This window comes from Sorex araneus, chromosome X (genome assembly GCF_027595985.1).
Source record: "Sorex araneus isolate mSorAra2 chromosome X, mSorAra2.pri, whole genome shotgun sequence".
Lineage (NCBI taxonomy): Eukaryota > Metazoa > Chordata > Mammalia > Eulipotyphla > Soricidae > Sorex > Sorex araneus.
The window spans coordinates 136586006-136592113 of record NC_073313.1 but is presented as its reverse complement, the minus strand read 5'-3'; the positions used below and the strand labels follow the sequence as shown (position 1 = coordinate 136592113).

Here is a 6108-nt window from a genome sequence, read left to right as displayed (position 1 = left end):
GCCAAAAATTTCCCTGAAATGGTCATCAGTAATATTAGAAAATTTTAGGTTTTCATCTATACTCTTTGAAATACTTTGAATAGGAAAAGATTGTGAATGTGTCATGATTGGCTTTCTTACTCAAATGTAAAATGGATGAATTGGGCTAGTTTTTTGTCATTTCTGTTGTAGTAGTTTTTTTGTACATGGTAGCATTTTTAAAATGATACATTTTATAAGCTTAAAATATGTAAATTAATTAAAAACAGAAAAACTGCTTGTATTAATTTCAAAGACAGTTTTGCAAAAACTCAGGAAAACATTACTGGTATTAGGAGCTCCTTAGGGACTTCGTAGAATTAACAAATCTTTATTCCTCTCATTCATGTTCCATTACCTCTGATCCAACCCAAGAGCTTTCTCAGCTGCTCTTCACAAATCTATTGTTTGTTGGTCTTCTTGGCAGCAGATGTCTGCTCATCAAAAACTCTCAAAAATGTGGGATTTAGGATTCTTCCTTAACTGGAAGAAAATCTTTCCATTCAGCCTTGGGCAAAATATTGGAACTCTTTAGAATATGTATATGTGCCAAGGAAGTTCTGTCCTCCTTTACACAGCCCCAGGACTCCAAATAAAAGTGTTATTTCAATTCTCTTTGCAAGGTCTGCTCTCATACTACTTCAGACCAAATTTAAAAAGTCTAGGTTAATTGTGTCTCCTCCTACCTCCTTCTACTTTGGAATCTACCTGAAAGAAACTCAGAAGAACTGACTTCAGGCCAGAACAGGCCTTCGGTAGAAGCAGAAAAATTCTCCACCTTCCCCCATGGATTATCCTAAACATCAAAGAAAAAAAATCACTACCTTAGATATATTATGGGGAAGGTCAGCTATAGATCATTAGCTATAGGGTGGGGTGCAGGGTTTGGTGTGGCAGAACAGTGAAAATGACCGAAGACGGGATATGAAGAGTTCAAAAGCTCTAATGCCTGAATGTTTTAATTGGTATTTTCTTTGCACATACTATACTGTTGTTTTTTTTCTTTTTACATAGACTGGGGGGCGCTGGAGCGATAGCACAGTAGGTAGGGCATTTGCCTTGCACACAGCTGACCCGGGCTTGGTTCCTTCGTCCCTCACGGAGAGCCCTGCAAGCTACCGAGAATATCTCACCCACATGGCAGAGCCTGGCAAGCTACCCATGGCGTATTCGATATGCCAAAAACAATAACAACAAATCTCACAATGGAGAGGTTACTGGTGCCTGTGCGAGCAAATCGATGAACAATGGGACGACAGTGCGACATAGACTGGGAAGGAAAGTGGAACGAAAGAGTTGTTTGAGATCTGAACTGGTGAGAGATTGAATCTCAGCACCAACATTTAGTAATTATAACATAAGGCAATTTCTTTTATGGATCAAGACTAATGTTACCTTAGCCAAATATCTACTACAATCTTGGTTTCTGGGAGTCTGGGTTTAGAAAACACTTAAGTGAAATTAGACACTTGGAAGGTATTATCTACTCATCTTCAACATTTGCTAACCTCAATAAATTTTAGCCATATTGTTCCAATTTATTTAGGGAGAATCTCTTAGGCTTAGGAAGGGAAAGGAGAAATAGGCAAAATAATTTAATGGCCACCTGGACTTCAATACAACAGAAGTTCAGATGACCATGCTTAAAGTAGGAATAGCTTAAAACTAAAAAAGTTTCAGGACAAAAATACCTGTTTGTCAGCTGATAATAAAATAGTAGCAGCTTTTCCCTATGAACTTTACAACGTATAGTGTAGTCAGATGACTTAATGTCACCCTGGATAAGATAGCTCCAAATTGTTGCAGACAAGACTTAAGTTGGGGACAGCAAATGCATTCTGAGCATGTTAGATAGATAGAAAATGTCCCAGTTGAGGGTAATCATGGAAGGATCATGGTCTAGTCCTTGGGAAAGCATTTTAATGGAATCATCTAGGAGCCAGAGTGATAGTACAGTGGGTAGGACATTTGGCTTCCATTCCACCAGGTTCAATCTCCACCACCACGCACGGTCCCCAGAGCCTGCCAGAGTGATACCTGGGCACGGAGCCAGGAGCAAAGCCTGAGAACACTATGAGGTATGGCTCCCTGGAAACAAAATATTAAAAAAATAAAAGGAATCATCTCTAAGATGAACCGAACAAGTATTCTTGTGCTTTATCATCTATATATGAGTACATGTGTTGTCAACAGTCTGTGTAAACTGCAAACACACAGTTGAAGAGGACTCCAAAACACTAAAACTCCTCTAAGTACATAAATGAATAAAAGCTTACAAGACTATCAAATTACAGATATTGTCATAGTTTGTTAAGAAAAACTGTTGAGGAACCAGAGTGATATTACAGTTGGTAGGGCATTTGCCTTGCACATTTGGGTTTGATCCTAGCACAACATACCATTTGTTGAGCACTGCCAGGAGTGATCCCTAAGAACAGAGCCAGGAGTAATTTCCGAGTACCACTGAGTGTGGCCTCCAAACAAACAATAAAGCAAATCAAGAAAAATAGCTGTGAAAATGGGATGTTATAGAGATATTATAAAACGTCCCATAGAAAAAATTTTTTGTTCTTAAGATCACCATTTAAGGTCACCATTAACTGTTGTTTGGGATAAGAATATAAGAGAGACAAAAACTAGAAATTGAGATTCTATAGGACCTAGTGATACCACTCCTGGGAATATACCCACAGGTCCCAAAATCACAATGCAGAAAAGCCGTCTGCACTTCTGTTCACTGCAGCACTTTTCACAATAGCCAGAATCTGGAAACAATCCAAGTGCACAAGAACAGATGACTGGATAAAAAACTATGGTACATCTACACAATGAAATAATACTAAAGAGTGATTAAGACAAAATGGAGTAATGAAATTTACTTATACATGGATGGTCATGGAGAGTATTATACTAAGTGAAATGAGTCAGAGGGACAGACAGAATGATCTCACTCATTTGTGAGATATAAAAAAATAGTATGAGAAAAATACCCAATGATAATAGAAATGTGGGCCAGGAGGACTGATTTATGGTAGGAAGTTTCCCACAAGTGAGGGATGGGGGAGTACAGAGAATGGACAACTATGACAATTGGAAATAATCTCTCTGGACAAGAGCTAAGTGCTGAAAGGAGATATAGTAATATACATGACAATTTTTCAGTAATAGTATTGAAAACCAGTACTACGGCTCTTTTAAAATTTGTCTAACTGGTTTATGATCTCTAGCAGAAAGCCTTAAAGGGAAAAATAGTATTGAAAACCACAGGGCTGAGGGAGAGAGAGAGAGAGAGTGAGAGAGAGAGAGCAAGAGAGAGGGGGTACTGTCTGCCTTAGAAGCAGCCTGGGAGGAGGGAGGGAAGCTGGGGACATTGGTGGTGGGAAATGTATACTGGTGAAAGGATGGGTGTTGGAACATTGTATGACTGAAACCCAATCATGAACAACTTTGTACCTGTATCTCATGGTGACTCAATAATTTTTAAAAAAAGAATATGAGAGAGAATATAGTGAAATTAAAAAAATTATTTATGCAGTAGAAAACAGGCTTTTTACATACTCAAAATTTTATTTTGTTTTGGCTTTTTGGATCATACCTGGCGATGCTCAGGGGTTACTTCTGGCTTCTCACTTAGGAATTACTCCTGGCAGTGGTTGTGGGACCATATGGGATGCCAGGGATCTAACCCCAGTGGGCCTCATGCAAGGCAAACTCTATACTCACTATACTATCACTCTAGACCAATACTCAAAATTTTAATCTGAAATTAATAAAATGAAATTTATGGGTCAGAATGATATCACAGTGGTTAAGGAACTTGCACACATGGCTGACCCTGGTTCAAATTCCAGGCACCACATATGGTTCCCCAGTATGCCAGGATTGATCACTGAGCACAAAGCCAAGGGTAAGCCCTGAGCACTGCCAGGTGTGGGGAAAAACGTGTTGGGAAAATAAAACTAAATTTTAAAAGAATAAATTTCAACTGAAATTGATGTTCTTGTTCTCATGACATTAAATGTAAGGATTTTAGCAAATTAATCCTTTTAATCTAGTTATTTTAATGAATTTTATAGATGCAGTCAGGATTTAATATGCTTTCAATGTGTCATCAGTTCTCAATACTCCAAGGGTCTGAAATCTCAGCCAATTCTGCAATTTAATCCGAAGCCCAAAGCAGTTCAGATTTCAGGTAACCTGTTACCATCTGCTAGCAAAGCACCATTTATTGTTTGAAAAATGCCATCTTCATAACCCCTTTAAAATTTCCTGGCATTCCCCAGCTTCTTGTCAAAATTGATTTTCCCCAGTAAAAGTACATCTGGAAGAATTCATAAGTGTACTTGGCCACTATCTTAGGCTTCGTAGCTCAAGGTCAGCAGCAGTGAAGAAGGCTGGAGTTGGAAAGCAAACAAGGGGAGGAGCAGGCTATGGATCAAAGGAAACTGAATTTCACTTAGGTCTTTCTGGAAACAAACTAATACATCACTCTCAACAGTAAAGAACTGAAGAAACAGATTCCAAATTGAATTTTGGATTATATCATTTAGGCCCAATTCAAGTAAATTTGATTTTAAAAAAGAAATCATTCAATCATTATACACGATTTGAGCTGCCTTTTGAGTACTATGATGTGTTGGGGTTTTTTAGTGGCTTTAAATGTCAGCCAAACAGATGTTAAGAAAGCAAAAGGTGGCTAAGGAGACAAGTCAAGTGGTAGAGGATATGCCTAACATGTGCAAGATCCTCAATTCATTCCCAGGTACTGCATGACACACAGGTTCTTTCAGTAGTATGTGGGGCAATGATGGAGCCCAAGTACACACAATTTGAATACTAATGGCCTGCATCAAACCAAAATATACTGGGACTGTCCCTGAGCTCCTAGCACTGCATGATTAACTCCTATCCTTAAAAAATTGCAGAGAAGACCTGGAGACAGGAATGGGGATAAGGAAACAGTTTCATCTTTGGAGATCCAGGGCATCTTTAACTGCAGACTGAACACTTCTTCAACTATAAGCAGATGAAGTCCTGAATTTACTCTGGATTTCTAGGTCAGAACTAATGAATTTGGGGTTGACTATAAAGTGATCACTTTACTAAATAAATTACATTTTTAATTCAAATCTTAAAATAACAGAGTAGGATTTGGGCCAGGCAGTGATTTCTAGAACAAGCACTAGAGCAATTTACAAGACAGGTAAGACTCCAAATTATGTTTCTAATCATTTTATATTTTTTCCAACTACCTAGAATGAATCATTGTCCCACATCAATTGATATATTACCAAGAATCCAGATAATATTATTTATGAAACATGACAACAGTTGAGATCACGTTCCTGTATGAAGAGGGGGAAAAAGACAAAAATGAATAGGGAAGGATTTTGAGAAATTAGGGGAGATGAACAGAGACAGAAGTAGGGGAAAGGGTCAGGAAGGAAAATAACTTTCTATAGGAACAAAGCCTAAACACACACATGCACGCACACACACACACACACACACAAAACAGAGGTAGGTTTCGGAGGCTTTAAGTTTGTGTAATTTGGAGATAAGGGTAAGGGGAAATAAGATATTTGTGTGATTTTAGGGAATTTTACAGAAACAAACAACCTGGAGGGGTGGAGTGATAGTATTTGTATGCAGCATACCAGGGTTTAAAACCCCCTTCTCTCTTCTCCCCACCCCCATACTCCACATGGACCCTGAGCTTAGGGAGGAGTGATTTCTGAGTGCATTAACCAGGAATAATCCCTGAGCAACACTGGATATGACCGCAAAAAAAAAGTCAACAATTTGATCTCAACAAGATAATCTTACTCTACCCAAAATATGAAGTATGTGAAAAAGGAAGGTCTGATATCTTGTATCATGAATGGTTTAAATGTCCTCTGTTATGCATATGCCAGGAATGTGAATTGCTACTACTTGATTCTTTATTCTGTAATTATGTATTTATGTGTGTGAACCAACTCAAATTATTTCAAGAATTAGAAAGAACTACTATAATTTACAGTATCACAAGTACTAGAATTGGACTAGACACTGAGTCTCATATAATCTAATTGTCTCCATTCCAGAGAT

The 6108-nt window shown here is 38.1% G+C and overlaps 1 non-coding gene across 1 annotated transcript; it reads left to right on the top strand.

Moving 5' to 3' along the window:
* The first annotated feature begins 3196 nt into the window (after positions 1-3196).
* LOC129400578 (U7 small nuclear RNA) lies at positions 3197-3257 on the top strand. Its single transcript, XR_008627790.1, has one exon. It is a non-coding gene; the product is annotated as a U7 small nuclear RNA (small nuclear RNA).
* The last annotated feature ends 2851 nt before the right edge of the window (positions 3258-6108 follow it).